General features: G+C 41.9%; 1 long non-coding RNA gene across 1 annotated transcript; it reads left to right on the forward strand.

Moving 5' to 3' along the window:
* Positions 1-572: 572 nt before the first annotated feature.
* LOC118582814 lies at positions 573-7,395 on the forward strand. The gene is made up of 3 exons (XR_004944800.1): positions 573-713; positions 2,706-2,789; positions 6,150-7,395. It is a non-coding gene; the product is annotated as an uncharacterized LOC118582814 (long non-coding RNA).
* The last annotated feature ends 9,437 nt before the right edge of the window (positions 7,396-16,832 follow it).

The raw sequence follows: 16,832 nt of genomic DNA on the forward strand, positions 1-16,832 counted from the left end.
CAACGCTATTTGCCTTCCCTACCTCTTCTGGAACCATCGCTGTAGGATCTTTAAATCCTACAGTTGGAAGGAAAACTGCCATTAAACCTCTTCTCACTCAGCAGACAGGCCCTCAAAGATGAGGAAAACTGCGCTCCTGTGTTGGCCTTTAAACAGCAGGCTACCTTGCAGCTTTTAAGATTCTAAATGGGTCAAAATTTGAAAAACTGAAACCACGAAACTGTTCCTCTGGGTGAAATGTTAGCCCGGGGATAAAAACCCTTTAGGCCAAGACAGAAATTACTAGTAACTATTTATTTTAACGGTAGTTTAAAACAGCTATTCGGCTTTGCCACACTATCCTACTGGAAAATGAGTCTGCCTCCATATGGACTTTTTTTTTTTCCTCAAGTGAATTACAGTAACCCTTTTCCTCTTTAACTTCAACCTGAGCTTACAGGGCCAACAACAAGGAAAAAAAAATAGAACCAGAGAGGGAAGGCGTGCTGATTGATGTACCTTCCAGCCAATCTGCGACGGAAGGAGAGCGTGCGAGCAAGGATCTATCCAATCAGCACTCAGAGGCGGGGCGGGACCTTTCGCGTCTCCGCCCCGGGGTTGGCGGATCGGAGAAGGAGCAAAGATGGCGGAGTGAGGCGTTCCCCGGGCAGCTGGCCTCCGGGCCCGGGCGGGCCTCCCCCGAGAGGCACAGTACTTGTGCCGGACCGTATGAGGTGAGCCGAGAAGGCCGTCTGTTCACCGGGTGACGAGCAGCCGGTGGGCGGCGTGGTACGGGACGGGATGGCGACGAGCCTAATGCGGGAGCCGGCGGGGCCTGGGCGGTACAGGGCTTTCCCTCCGCCGCGGCGTCGAGTCGGCCCGCGCCGCCTCCTGGTATGTGGCCGCGGGGTTCTTCCCCTCCCGGCGCTCCACGCCCTTCCCGGTGCCCTTGGCTTTGGCCGCTGTGTGCTTTGCGCTAGCCCTCCACGATTGCACTCGCGCGGGCTGTGTCTGGAAGCCGCAGTGTTCATCGCCCACTTATTTCCTCCAAGAACATCTCCGTATTGTTTTTAACATCTGCAGTGACCTGTTACCGAAGGCGTCATCAGTTCAGGTAACAGTGAGGCCTGTGGCAGCTCGGGGTGTTTGGTGTCCCCAGCGCGTTGACCTTGAGATGTGAGGTAACAGGCTCCCTCTGGTATTTATTGGGGTGTGTGTTACAGATAGGCCCTTCAGCCTTTACCTCGCACCTGCAAACTTTTATGACCGTAGTAAGCAGCGTTGTCCTTGTACGGCCTGGTAATGTCCTTATGGCGCATTAATTTCGACTAACAGTGAAATGCACTCAGAATTAAGGGAAACGGTTTACGATGCTTAAAAAAAAAATTCTAAATTTTTAAGAACTATAGATTTGGAAATACTGTTAGAATATTATTTGTATAGCTGGAGTGAATACACAGTATTAGTACTGTAAAAGATATTTGTATTCGGTTCTTATTTAATTGTATGGGGCATCTCTGGAATTTGGGGCCCCTTTATTCGCTCTCAGTTAAATTCTACACAGGTTCCAGGACAAGCTCTAAAGCCACACAGAGAAACTCTGTCCCAAAAAATAAAACAAACAAACAAACAAAACCAATAACAACAACAAGAACAAAAACCCTTTGGCAATAATAGTTTTGATTTTTTTTTTAATCTGATAACACAAGAAGAAGAAGAAAAGTATGAGCCAGAGGAAAGGAATATAACATTCTTTCTTCCCCATCTTTAGAAAGGGAAGTGTATTTGCACTGAAAGCAAGTCTTAAGTAGATGACCATACACTGCTGGAAGTTTTATGCACAGTTACACTTTTTTTTTCTTTAAAGAACTATTTATTTTTATTTTTACCTGCATGTATGTCTGTGAAGGTGCCAGATCCCCTGGAACTGGAATTAGCTGCCATGTAGGTGCTGGGCATTGAACTCTGGTGCTCTGGAAGAGCAGTCAGTCCTCTTAACCCCTGAGCCACCTCTCTAGTCCCTAGTATCATAAATTCTAAGTGTTGCATAAAAGCTTCAGAACTACTTCTCCAAAAATGTTGATGTTTTAAAACATTAGTTCTACCATAGGAAGACAGAAAGTGATTTTATGGTTATTGGTTTTTTTTGGTTTTTGAAACAGGGTTTTTCTGTGTAGTTTTGGTGCCTGTTCTGTATCTCACTCTGTAGACCAGGCTGGCTTCCAACTCAGAGATTCTTCTGCCTCTGTTTCCCGAGTGCTGGGATGAAAGGCGTGTGCCACCACCTCCCGGCTAGTTATTCTTTTAGAATACTTAAGAGAGTGCATTTTTCTTAGAATGGTTGTATAGGAATACTGGTAGTATTAGTAATGGGTATATCCTTGCTTTGGTGGTTTGAATAAGAATGGCCCCCATTGACTCATGGTTGAATACTTGGTCCCAAGTTGGTAGAACTGTTTAGGAAGGATTAGGAGGTCTTAGAGGTGTATATCACTAGGGTCAGGCTTTGAGGGGCCAAAAGACCTAGAGTCATTCCTGTTGGGTCTCTCTCTGCCTCCTATTTGCTGTTAGAGATGTGAGCTCACTGTTCCTACCACCATGCTTTTTTGCTCTGCCATCATGGATGCTGACCCTCTGAAACTATAAGCTCACTTAAATGATGGTGTCTTGTCACAGCAATAGGAAAGAAGCTAAGACACTTACCTTTCTGTTCTTTTTATTTTCAGGAACCTCAGCACACAGGATGAATAGATTCGTGACCTTAGGTGCTTTTATATTCAGCTCAGAATTCTGAACTCAGGACTTGGCAAGTAAGTAGTAACGGGATAATCATTCCAAATACTGTTATAGTGATAGAATCAAAACACTAAACTGTTAACTTCAGCAGAAGATAAATATAAAAATGATTAAAAGCCAGACACCATGGCACATGTTTATTCTCAGCATTTGGGATTTGGGAAATTGAGGTGAGGACTGAGTTTGAAACTAATCTGGGCTACATAGTAAGACATTTGTTTTAATAAATAAAACCCAAAGACTACTGGGCAGTGGTGGTGTACCTTTAATCCCAGCACTCGGGAAGCAGAGGCAGAGGCTGGTGATCTCTGAGTTTGAGACCAGCCTGGTCTACAGAATGAGTTCCAGAGCAGCCAGGGCTAGAGAGATGGCTCAGAGGTTAAGGGCACTGACTGCTCTTCCAGAGGTCCCGAGTTCAATTCCCAAAAACCACATGGTGGCTCAAAATCATCTGAAATCATCTGTAATGAGGTCTGGTGCCTTCTTCTGATACGCAGACATACATACAGACAGAACACTATATACATAATCAATCAATCAATCTCTTTTTAAAAAAGGCTTTAAAGAACAAACAAAACCAAAAGACCAAGTCATTGATAATTATTATCTATCGTGTGTGTGTGTATGAACTTGCACATAGGCTCATGTGACCACACTACTGGCTTCTATTTTATATTTTAACCAAAGCAAATGCAGTAAGTAAGATGATAAATCATTTACCCAACCAATAATTTAGTTTCGTACAGAAAACATTTGTATTTAATTAAATTGAAGAATATAAACTGATTAAAAAATAAATGTAGTTAGGCATTATTTGTGTGTATGCATGTTATATATGTTGGAGAGGCCCCAAGTTCAGTTCCCAACAACCACATGGTGGCTCACAACCATCTGTAATGAGATCTGGTGCCTAGATTCTGGTGGAATCTAGGAGCTGATGTCAAGTGTCTTCATCATATTCTCCCCACTTTTTTTCAAGATTTATTTATTTATTATGTATACAGTGTTCTGTTTGCATGTATCCCTGCAGGCCAGCAGAAGGCATCAGATCTCATTGCAGGTGGTTGTAAGCTACCATATGGGTGCTGGGAATTGAACTCAGGACCTCTGGAAGAACAGTCAGTGTTCTTAACCTCTGAGCCATCTCTCCAGTCCCTCCCCACCTTATTTTTTAGATAGTTTTCTCACTAAACCTGGAGCTGACCAGTTTTGGTTACACCAGCTGGTTAGTTAGCCCCAGAGATCTTCCCATCTCCTTCCCAGCACTGGGATTATGCTCATGTGCTATTCCATGAAGCTGGGATCCAAACTCATTTGAATAACAGACACTTTACCAAATAAGCCATGTTCTCAGCACCCACTTCAGTTCTTTTTGTTTGTTTTGTTTTGTTTTGTTTTTCTAGACAGGGTTTCCCTGTATAGCTTTTTGCCTTTCCTGGAACTCACTTGGTAGCCCAGGCTGGCCTCGAACTCAGAGATCCACCAGGCTCTGCCTCCCAAGTGCTGGGATTACAGGCGTGCGACACCACCATCCGGCCAGTTCTATTATTTTTATTTTAAGGTAATAAGGATCAAAACCAGGACCTTAGTGGCACATGCCTTTGGTCCCAGCACTGTGTAAGCAGAGGCAGGCAATTCTCTTGAGTTCAAGGCCTCTGCTCTACCTAGAGTTATAGAGAGAGCTATATAGTGAGACACTGTCTCCAAAACCAAAGCAACTTCTTAAAAACAATTCAGGGCAGTGGTGATACAAGCCTTTAATCCCAGCACTCGGGAGGCAGAGCCAGGCAGATCTCTCTGAGTTGGAGGTCAGCCTGGTCTACAGAGTGAGATCCAGGACAGGCACCAAAACTACACAGAGAAACCCTGTCTCAAAAAAAAGAAGAAGAAAAGAAATTCAGTAATTAAAAGGCTGAAGTAGGAGAATTGGGAATTCAAGGCCAGGCTGGCTGACACAGACAGACCCTATCATAATAGAACCAATCAGCTAGCCAACAAAGACCATTGTAGGGCCTAGAAAGATGCCTCAGTGGTTAAAAGCATTGGCTGTTCTTTCAGGGACCTCCAGATTCGGTTCCTAGCACCCAAGTGACATCCAACACCCTCTTTTGACATGATGGGCATCAGGCATTTATGTAGTGTAAATACATGCAGGTAAAACACTCATAAATAAATAATATTAATCAAATAAGCAAAGAACTGAAGACTGGAGTTGATGGCTTGCTTAGGATGCAAGGTCCTGGGTTGTTTTTGTTGTTTGTTTTGGTTTTTCAAGACAGTTTTTCTCTTTGTAGCCCTGGCTGTCCAGGAATTTGCCATGTAGACCAGGTTGACTTAAATATTTGGTAATCCTCCAGCTTTTGCCTCTCAGGTGCTAGGATTATAGGCTTATGCCACTATAATCTGCTAAAATGGTTTTTTAATGGATGCAGGATTTTACTTTTGCTTTTATTTATTTACTTCTTTTAAACCATTCTATGGTTTGAACCCAGGGCTTACCTTATGCTACAAAAGCACTCTATCTGTTTGGTAGTGGTGATGCACACCTTTAATCCTAGCACTTAAGACGTAGAGACAGGTGGATCTCTGTGAGTTTGATGCTAGCCTGGTCTTCAGAGGTAGTTCCAGGACAGCCAAGGCTACCTACCCAGAGAAACCCTGTCTCGAAAAACCAAAACCAAAACAACAAAACCAAACACTTTATCATTGAGTTATGACTTGTGCCACCCAAGGATTTTTTTGTTTGTTTGTTTTAATTAAAAAGAAAACTTTTTTTTTTTTTTTTTTAGACTTACCTTATGTGTATAAATGTTTTCCCCGTGTGTGTGCCCTGTTATATAATCTACCATCTGGATGTTGGGAACTGAATTAGGGTCCTCTACGAGCACAAGTGTTCTCAACCGCTGAGCCCTCTCTCCAGCCTCACGAGGTTTCTTTTTGAGGGATAGAAAAGATGTCATTAGTTTATGGCATGGTCTCACTACCTATCTCAGCCTGGCTTTGAACTCTGTAATCTCTATGCCTCAGCCTCAGTACTGCCGGCTACAAGTGAACACAGTACACCTAACTAAAATATTCGTGTGGGCGTGTGTGTGTGTGTGTGTGTGTGTGTGTGTGTGTGTGTGTGTGTTTTAAATACTAATTTTTTTAGTTTTTGGTTTTTCAAGACAGGGTTTCCCTGTGTAGCTTTGAGTCTCTCCTGGAACTCACTCTGTAGCCCAGCCTGGCCTCGAACTCACAGAGATCCACCTGGCTCTGCCTCCCAAGTGCTGGGATTAAAGGCGTGCGCCACCACCGCCCAGTTTAAATACTGATTTTAAACATACTAGTCCCTTTCCTAATCTTCCTATTTGAAATTTGGTATGTTTTTCCAGGAATGTCTGTGTTGTCTTCTCAGTGGGGCGTCCTGGTTCTTTGATCCAGCTGCTTCCTCTGGTGAAATGCGGGTGTCTTCTACACACACCTCCACGGTTTGGAACGGAGAGACTGCTGCCTGCCTGCCTTTCCTTAACTCCACCTCATTCAGCAGAGAGGAGTCTGGGATGCAGCAGTCCTGCTGAGCTCAGGAGAAACCGACTCCCATGAGGCTTCTGCTGCAGTTCGCTCCATTAGAAAGACACCATGTGCAAGTGGAAGGAAGGTGTTGAATTGGAAACAGGTGCTTAGGTTGTGCATCGTGAATTCTTCCTTTTAAAAGCTCCAAACAACAAAACTAAACAAATGCCAAGTGTGGGTGACTTCAAGTTTCATTTGGTTTTGTTTTGTTTTTAAGTCTGCCAGTTTTAACACTATTATAAGCACAGTTGAGACTGCAGTGATAAATTCCAAATATTCATTATAATTGGAGGTGAAAAAAACATTATCTAACCCCTAGCTCACCCTTTGACAGAATTTCCTGGAGAAAAACAAGTCTCTGTTATGATAAAGGCAAAAGGCAAGATATCAAGGTTGCTTTCCTATGAATGGGAGTGAAACCATTGCAGTGTGTACAGATTCACATTTTTATGTGTATAAATCCACATTTTCTAACAAGATTTTTCTTTTGGAGAAGAAAGCTGTCGTTTGAGAAGGCTTCAGACAGTTTGATGGTCGTAAGTGTTTGAGCTTTGTCTGTTTTGCTGTTTTCATCCTTCTCAGGAAGGACCAGCTGGCCTGTGACTAGTTTGGAGTGGGAAGAGAACAGGCTGGGGTGATGCTTGCCTCCTACTGCCAGTGCTGGGAGGCTGAGGCAGGAAGATCAGAAGTTCAGGTCCAGCTTTGACCACATGGTGAGACTGTCTCAAAAACAGCAGCAGAAAGGAAAAGTGAGCCCAGGAACAGCACTCTGTGTTCCGAGACTGCATTCTTTTTTGTGGAATCTCATGTAGCACATGTGACTTCAGTTTTCTATGTGGCTGTAGCTGGAAGGAAAGTGACGTGTGTTATGTGGTGGACCCTTTATTATAACTCACCTTCAACTTTGAACATACAGGAGTGAAGGAAAAAATAACTTGGGGGTGTGTAAATTCTCTTCTGAGAAAAAGAAGCCACGATGTCTAATGTAGCAGCATCTGACTTTTTAGATTTTTATATTATGTAGTTGCATTTGTTATAAAAGCATAAATAACCTTCATCCCAGGATGAGTACTTGGTTGGACATTTATTTTTCTAGGTGTTAATGTAATGTAAGGCTGAAATTCTGGGACTCAGGTAAATTTTCCCAATTTGAATTGAACTTTCTTCCCAGAGAATGGATCTCAGAAGCAATGTTTCCAGTCCTGTGGTCGGTTCACTATACTCTTGGAAGAAATTCAGGATCTGAACAAAACTTCAAATAAGAAAAGCGGGTCAAATAAGAATTGTGGACCTTGTTCCAAGTCACTGTAGATTTAGAGGAAATTCAGGTCAGGGTTGGGAAGACCTTGAGGAAACTAGTTCCAATAAGAAATGATGTGTGTTCATTTTTCCTTTAACAGTTATGAGGAACCATCATGAAAACCTCTCTTTGCTTCCAAGTCAACAAAAGTCTATTTTATGGGATGCCAGGCTTTTACAAGGGAATGAACTGTTGTTTTCAATGGTTGCCAATAGAGAAGGAATTTTAAAGTTGCTAGAGTTAGGAACAGGTGCTGTTGGAGCTGATTTCTGGAACTATTTCCCAGTGTTGTAAATTTGAGTCATAGAAATGATCAAAATTAGGGAATGTTAAACATTCTAATGGTTATTCAGATTGGGCAACAAATTTGAATTTATACGAAAGCTTTTTTCATAAAATACTTACTATAAATAACCTTTTAATGAAAGCAAATAATGATAAAACACTAGAGAAATACAGAGAGAAAGGTAACCTAAATTGCTGGGCTTGATAGCCCATGCCTGTAACCACAGCATTTTGGAGGCTGAGGCAGGATGATTGGCCAGCCACAAGATCAAGGCCAGCCTGAATGACAGACCGTGTCTCAAAATGAAACAAAAGTATAACCCATTTTTTTTTCCTCTTTAAGTACCCTAGCCACTTACATTTTCATTTAGAAGACAATGAAAACTAGCTGATCACTGAGCATCTCATAGATGCCCAAGTCCTCCTGCACCTTCCTTTGAGCAACTTTGTGGGATATGGCCCTCGGGCAGGGCTGTCAACACCAAGGAGCTGTCATCTTTTGCTCCAGATGCTTCAGGTTTGTAGCTTAAACCTTCAGGTGTTGAGTGTGCTTTATCAAAGACACTCCTGTATCCTGCATTGTCAGCATCAGATGGCATTTCACACCTGGGGACGTGCCAGTTGTGGTTGCCTGGTGTGTGGTACACTTCCATTTTGTGGTCTTGCTTGGGTTTTCTTAATAGCAGCAAAAACTACCATTTTAGAGCTGTGCTTCCATCTGTAGCCTGCCGCCTCCCTTCTCCATGGAAGCTGGCAGTTTTCTTTTAAAGTTACTAAACAAAAATGGGATATGTGCAATATAAATATATATATATATATATGTATATTTTAATACTTGTGGACAAGTGTTACAAGTTGTTTCAGAACAACAAAATCACCAATGTCTTCCATTTTGAGATGTGTATAGTTTTGTAAGCAGTAGTGCTTGGTAGCATATTGTAGTGCCATGTTAGGGGTTAGTGCATGCATTTAGTATAATTTTAAACTTCAGAATGAAATATTGATAATAGCTAGTAGTGTAAAAAGAGTGGAAAATCCTAGACCTTTACTTTTTTTGTGTATGAATCTGTGATATTCTCCCTGGGGACAGGAGATAAAGGCCAAAACCACTAATGTCTGAACGGAAATGACATTGTGCTTGGGGAAATGTTAGCCTTTCACAAGGTAGCTAGAAATACTGCCTTTGCAGCTTTTCGGTCCTCAAAGCAAGGCCTCGTTTCATGGTTATGTCTTGCTCTCTTAGTTTGAAGCTTGCTTGTTCTTATATTGTCTGTATTGTATGTCTTGGGTTCATTTTCCCTATTTTGTGTCCAGAGAATTATTTTCTATTTTGCATGTCTGAGATGCTATGCTAATTGCTGTGGCCATTTCCTTTCCTGTTTGCTGCATGTGTGTTAATTGCAGAACCTTGTCAGCAGTTTGGAGTATCCTGTACTCTAGGCTTTTTTCTACTTTCCTTATGGAAATAAAGTAGTTGCTTTGTTTTAAAAAAAGAAAGTTTTCTGTAAAATGGAATTCCTACCTCTAAAAGCTGCCTAGGAAACTTGGAAGTAATAGTTTTCTGGAGTGTTGTAGGTAGTTTTTTGTTTTGTTTTAATTTTAGAATTAGAGCCTGCCAGATGTGGTAGTGCATGCCTGCAATCCCAGCATTTGGGAAGCTGAGGCAGGAGGATCAGGGGTTCAAGGTTTGTCTTTTGCTGTTTAGTGAGTTGGAGGTTAACCTGAGCTACATGAGAGCCTGTCTCAGAAAACCAAAAGCAAAGAGAGTCTAGGACTTACTAACATGTAGTACATTAGTATGATAGAAAATATAAAACTTTTTGTTTGTTTGGTTTTTGGTTTTTCGAGACAGGGTTTCTCTGTAGCTTTGGAGCCTGTCCTGGACTTGCTCTTGTAGACCAGGCTGGCCTCGAACTCACAGAGATCCGCCTGGCTATGCCTCCTGAGTGCTAGGATTACAGGTGTGCGCCACCACCTCCCGGGCGTAAAACTTATTTTTAATGTGACTTTTTTTCCCCACACAAACTAGGTATGAGTCTAGTATTAGGTATACAGGGACCCAGGAATCGGCGTAGAATATCAAGTAGGTGGCTAGCACCTGGGAGAATCTGCTTCTGAAAAGCATTTCAATTTAAGAAACAAAGGAAAAATTTAAAAAACTTGAAAAAGTAATGCATATAAAGTAGCACAGTATATAGGAAAGGATATTTCCTATTGCAAAAAATAAAAGCCATAAATGAACTAAAAATGTTGAGGTGGAATTTAGTAGCAATAACAGTTTCGCATGTATAGTAATTTGTGTTCACAGAGGTGTATGGTTGAGTACCACTATTTGAATTTGTGGACCTCTGCAGTCTCAGAGTCCACAAAAGGAAAATACATCCTAAGTTAAAAAGCATTTAAACTATGAATGTATATGAATATATCTGCGTGAAAAATACCAACTTTCATATATGTGTTAAAGACCCTATTTTGTTTCCCTGGAGTTTACAGCTGTTGAAATCTTTCTAGTGCTTAATCTGCTAACAAATGTATTTCTACAGTCCCAGTGAAGCCAACATGTAGGGGTCTTGCTTAAATTGTTTTTATTAATAGTTATTTACTGTGTAGAATGATGTATGCTTTGTAACCTTTGTTCATTGGCTTCCTGGCTACTTTTCCAAAAGGAAAAGGTTGTTTTGTGTGTGATTGGTGTGTGTGGGGTGGGGGGGCCCTCAAGAACTTGCTGGCTTTTCCTTGTACTTAGGATGAAGAAAGTTAGGAATTAAAGGTAAACAAAATGGCTAGGCAGCACCCAGGCTGGGAGTTGTCTGTATGTCTGATACATGTATGTGATGAAGCTTATGGCCTGTGTGTGACTGCATAGTTTTTAACAAGGAGAACCCAGCAAACTCATTCCTTTCTCGATCTGAGGAATCACACAGCTCACATGAAGATTCAAGAGTGAAACTGGGGTGACTCCTCACTTCCTTTACCTCACGTCCATCGTAGCTACTTGAACAGTGAGAAGATCTGCGTCTGTGTTCCTTTGTTTTCCCAGGGAAGAAACGTTAAAGAGTAGTTTTGTAGCTCTCAGACTCTCTTGAATTACTTTATTACAATCCTAGGGGAGGGAAAGGGCGATACTGAGTGTAGTCTCTCTAATGTCCTGTCCTGTCCATGTTAGGTTTGGGACAACCAAGCAATATTCAGACACCTGCATGATCATGGAGACATGGCTAATTCAATTACATTAGAAATTATCCTTAACAGCCATGTTTATGGTTCTAAGTGTAAAACTATGCTACAAGATTTTGTGGTCTCAAAGTATGTAGGTAATTAGTATTCAGTCTTTCTGTAGTCTCTTGTTCACTCTTTATGTACCTGTGATATGCAAAATATGAAGAGACCCCCCCCTCACCTTCAGGAGTTTACATTCTCATGGTGCTGTAGATGCAAGCAAACTGTCTCTAGTTTATTTAGAACATTGCTTGGCTATTAATTCTACCATTTGGGAAGAACCCCTTGGCCAAGAGTTTTAAAATGCAGAGGGCTATGCTAAACTTCAGGGCATTACTGCTTGAGTTTACATTGTTGTACTTCTGCTCCTCATCTTCCCCCAGGGAGCTGTTCATTAATGTGAATCAGAAAAGAAACCATTCTGCCTAAGTATCCTTACCACCCCTACAGCTCTCAGTAAGTGGCCCAGAAAACATACTGCTCCGTGAAGACAGTCACCTCAGTTCCTTTTTCCCAGGGCTTTCAACTTACTCTTTATCTTCAAAGGGCCAGGATTTCTAGCTAAGCCTTTAGAACTAAATAGAAGTCTTAAGTTTAGCCTCTTTGTATATGACTTGTTTCTGTTTTGAAGCAGCATTATAGTAGATAAGTGTACCTGACTGCATCTAAGGAATTTGACTGACATATTCAGTTGAATTTGCATGTATCATTGCTTTCCCCACAGGTCTGAATCAAAGGGTTTGCATGTTTATTAAAATCAGGCCTGGTTGAAAGTGTAAGCAATAGTAGCAGGCCCACAACTGATTCTAGAATGCTAACATTTTAATGCATGGTTGAATTTTCATTCTTAGGTAGTTACTAGTAATTTTCTATATGCATTTATCAATAATGAAGCAATAGATACTTAAACCAATAGCTTGGTTGTATTGTTTGAATTATTTTTGTTTTCTAATTAAAGATTGTCTTACTTCCATTGAAAAATGTGAAGTACAAGATAAATAAGGGGCAACCACAAGACATTCAAACTGTTAGGAATACAGCAAGCAATGCTTGCTCTGTTTCCTAGCTATATTTATTCCCAAGCATGTTTGCAACTAAGCATGTTGAATAAGCTGCTATAATAGAATGGTGCAGGGTTCCAGAAGAGTCAGGAAATAGACTAAGTAGAGTCATCTTACTTCAGAAATAAGTGTTCAGTTTGCAAAACAACCAGCTTTGGGACTTGTTCAATTAGGTTTTATATAGACCTAAGTTTGGAGTTTCTTAAAACTGTAGATTAAGCGAGATGCATGCTCTGTAGTCCCTGAATAGGCAGAAGCCAGCCTTAGTGCCATAGCTAGACTCCTTTGCAGGAGACAAATTAGTATCTTGGAGGTGTATAGCATCAGTGTGCACATACTTCAGTTTTTCAGTAATGAGGCATCTGATCTGGAAGGTCCTGGTACTGACCATGTGTGAGGGACCCCGCACTAAGGGTCTCTGCAGAGGTACAGAAGTACTGCCATTGCTGTTTAGATCACACTTGTTGCTGGCTTTACAACTGTTGAGCTACACTCCAGATGAGATGGTCAAAGTGTGGATCTTGCCTAAAACTTTTGATTCCTAGTGACAGGAAAGGTTTCTCTTCTTCCAAAAAAGACGTGTATTTGGATGAACAAAGATGGCGAAAGGAGCAGAGGTGTAACCTAATGGCAGAGCAGTCAGCTGAGAAAAGCGTTCAGTTGCCAGCACTACCAAAACCCATGGTGGAAGCTAAGAATCTCTTAGACTTCTTGACTTGGAAATGATCCAAGCAACAAATAGTTTTGACAAATAATGAAAAGTATTTATAATGTGTGAGAGACCTAAATAGAATTCAAATAAAGCTTTCACTTAGTTTAATCCAATTTACCTGTTACATGATGGAAAACTAGTCTGGAATTTACCGTTTGCTGCGGAGCTTTGCTATGGATGTCACCTAGAAGGGTAACTTTCAGTGTTCAGAACTGAATTTGAGTTGTCAGTGTGGTGTTTGCTTCTGACTGAAGTTCAGGAATGGAGGTGTGTGATGGATCCCAAATAGAAATGTTCTTTGCCTCTTGATATATCTGCCAGCCAAGAAAGGTGTAAGGTCAGAGTTTGTTCTTCTAACATCTTCCTAATAGTCCACTAAAGTCAATTAAAACAGATCGCACAGGAAAATTAAATGTATATTTGGTAGAGCTCAGACTTATAAACACCCTTAAAGTCAATATACTTAAAATAACTGATATTTTCTAAGCATTTTGACACCTTTGGTAATGGTGTGCTGTGTCCTTAATTTAAATGTGCTTTTTTTTTTTTTTTTTTTTTTTTTTGCTTGGGATATAGCTCTTGGAGAACACTTAGGCCCTGGGACCAGTCCTCAACACTGACACTCCATCCCAAGGATCAAATATATATTCTTTCTGCCAGCATGTTTTCAGTCTTTAAATGTTGCTAGTCTGGTCATTAACCTTAACCCACCCATTCCTGTAATGAAAAGGATTATGAATATTCAAGGAATCTACCTGACGGTGGAGTGACGTCTGCCCTTCAAGCACAGGTGTTGCTGTTTGCTTGCTCTTCCATGTTATCTTCCATTGCGCCATTGGTTTATACGAGGTGATGTTTGAAGCTTCACTGAATGTTTGAAGCACTACAAAAGGCAGCTTCTTAATCTATGCATCTTTGGGAGTTTTGAAGACATTTGACTCCTTGGAAAAGGAATTGTTTTGAGAGTTTGAAACTGCACCTGTATGTGTATGTTTTTAGCAATAAAGCATGAGCTGAGAATGTACTGAAATTTACTGTGTGCTGTTACTTTGAAATGGGTAATATCAGATAATGTAAGTTACAATGGGAAAAGAGGCCTTTCCACGGGCCCTTGTTAAAGTGGGCTTTAGGTGTCTGTTATTTAAGGGATAGGGTTGAGACAAGGTCACCTTGGCTGGCCTTGAACTCAGAGATCCCTGCTTCTGCCTTTTGAGATTAAAGGTGTATATCACCACCTCAGTTTTTATCTCCCCCGAGGGTTTCTCTCTCTCTCTCTCTTTTTTTTTTTTTTAAAAGATTTATCATGTGTAGTGTTCTGCCTGCATGTATCCCTGCAGACCAGAAGAGGGCACCAGATCTCATGATAGATGGCTGTGAGCCACCATGTAGTTGCTGGGAATTGAACTCAGGACCTTTGGAAGAGCAACCAGTGCTCTTAACCTCTGAGCCATCTCTCCAGCCCTCGGGGTTTCTTAATACCTTAGTTGTGGTTTCTGGTCTGTGTTGCCCAGTGGTAACATAACCATCTGAAGAGAAGGTGTAAGTAAATGCAAAATTTCTGGGTTTGGTGTCCTGGGTTTCAGCACCAAAATGTTAGTAAATTAATGGCTGAAACTGCAAGGAGACAGTTCAGCCTAGAGGGTAAGGTATCCTGGACACCTCGAGCTACTTAGAACAAGAGCTCTGCCCTGAAGGTTTCCCAGACACCTGAAGTTGTTAAACACAGCTCTGATGGCTGGAATTACAAAGAAACAGCCCAACCTTGGAAAGGAAAATTTTCTGACTTCTCAGGAGAGAAGGCCTGGAACTGCTTCAGCAAGGAAGGGTATCCTGACTCTTCGGGAAAGTCAGGATATACCTGGTGTGATGAGGATGGTCTCCACGCAGGACTCAGCAATCTTGCTCCTTTCCTGTCAAGCCATAATCTCCAGCTCAGTGTTACCAGCTTTCTCTTGCTCGGTCTACTATTGGGCGTCCCAGCAAGGTTCTTCTGTGTACCAGTGAATGAGGGTCTTCACCCAAAACTATTGAGAAAGGTTTATTTGGGAAGGAGGAGTCCAGGAGAGTAGCTGTCTCTACCAGGGTGGAGAGAACAGCTCCCAACTGACCGAGCAGGGAGGTTTATATGGGATGTCTAGGGGCAGAGTCAACTGTGATTGGTTAGTTTATTTTCTGCCCAGGGATTGGCCAGTTTTGTGGGCAAGGGGCAGAGATGGCCCTGATTTCAGGGCCAAACTGTGTTTCTTTCACTGGCCTTTCTTGGCTTTTTGACACTCTCTAAGGCCAGGGCACATTTCTTTCACTGACTCTGATTCTAGGGGCCAAGAGTGTTATTTTTGGTACTAGTTTCAGAGTCAGGGCATATTTCCTGGGTTCTGGGTTTTGGGATAAAGTGTTCATTTCTCTGACTCAGGTCCCAAACACACAGGCTGTGTTTCTTTCCCTGGTCCTGGGCTGTAGGGCCAGGATTCTGCTGTCCTGCTGTGATTGGTTGGTTTCACAAGTCAGTTGGACAGGGGCAGAGATGGCTCTGATCTGAGCTAAACTGTTTCTCTCACTGGCCTTACCTGAGCCAGCCTTCCCTAATTCTGAGCTCCAGGGCCGGGTTCGTTCGTTCTTTTCTTTCTTTCTTTCTTTCTTTCTTTCTTTCTTTCTTTCTTTTCTCTCTCTCTCTCTCTCTCTTTCTTTCTTTCTTTCTTTCTTTCTTTCCTTCCTTCCTTCCTCTTTCTTTCTTTCTTTCTTTCTTTCTTTTTTTTTTTTTTTTTGGTTTTTCGAGACAGGGTTTCTCTGTAGCTTTGGAGCCTGTCCTGGACTAGCTCTATAGACCAGGCTGGCCACGAACTCACAGAGATCCACCTGCCTCTGCCTCCTGAGTGCTAGGATTACAGGCCTGCGCCGCCACCACCCAGCCAGGATGGGTTTCTTTAGCCAGCCCCTTTTCCCTACCAAAGGACCATCACATTTTAATTCATTTCCCTTTTAGGGACCACCTTACGTTTCATCTCAATAAATCCTTTGTTGTGGAATAATCTTTTTGTACACTGTATCTCTACTAAGGCACCTTCTGATTGGTTTAATAAAGATCTGAATGGCCAATAGCTAGGTAGGAGAGGATAGGCAGGATTGGGAGGTTGGGGATTCCAGGAAAGAATCAGGCTGAGATTCACCAGCATAATTAGAGGAAGTCAGACATAACTGAGGAGAGGTAATGAGGCACATGGCAGAAAATAGATTAAAAAGGGTTAAGTTATAAGAGTTAGCTGGGAACAAGCCTAAGCTAAGGCCAAGTTTTCATACTTAATAAGTCTCTGTGTCTGCTGGGCGGTGGTGGCGCACGCCTTTAATCCCAGCACTCGGGAGGCAGAGGCAGGCGGATCTCTGTGAGTTCAAGGCCAGCCTGGTCTCCAAAGCGAGTTCCAGGAAAGGCGCAAAACTACACAGAGAAACCCTGTCTCAAAAACAACAACAACAAAAAGTCTCTGTGTCATTTTATTTATTTAGGAACTGGATGTCCAAAGAAAGACCTGTTATAATCCTTAGTTTCTGTTAAGATTCTAAACAGAATGATAAAACTATTCATTCCACTAAGTTCTTCCCATGAGAAATGTCAAAGTTTGTCTTATTCTTCAGCTAAGACAGCAAAAGAGGCAATTTACACGTGTTAAACTTGGCTGTAAGAACAATGCTGGGCCAAGATCCACAGGTATAGGGTAGAGGGCTACCAGGCAGGGACTGTGGTTTGAAGTAAGACTGTTCTTAGGGTTGATCTTTGTCAGATGGTAGTCCCGGAACATGCTTGTAGATCAAGCTAGCTTTGAACACACAGAGATCCTGCCTCCCAAGTGCCAGGTACTCCTTTATAAGCAAAGCATACTCCGAAAGAAATGTATCTTTAAGGTTGTTTGTTTTATTTTTGTTTTCAAGA

This window comes from Onychomys torridus, chromosome 4 (assembly GCF_903995425.1).
Source record: "Onychomys torridus chromosome 4, mOncTor1.1, whole genome shotgun sequence".
NCBI classification, from domain to species: domain Eukaryota; kingdom Metazoa; phylum Chordata; class Mammalia; order Rodentia; family Cricetidae; genus Onychomys; species Onychomys torridus.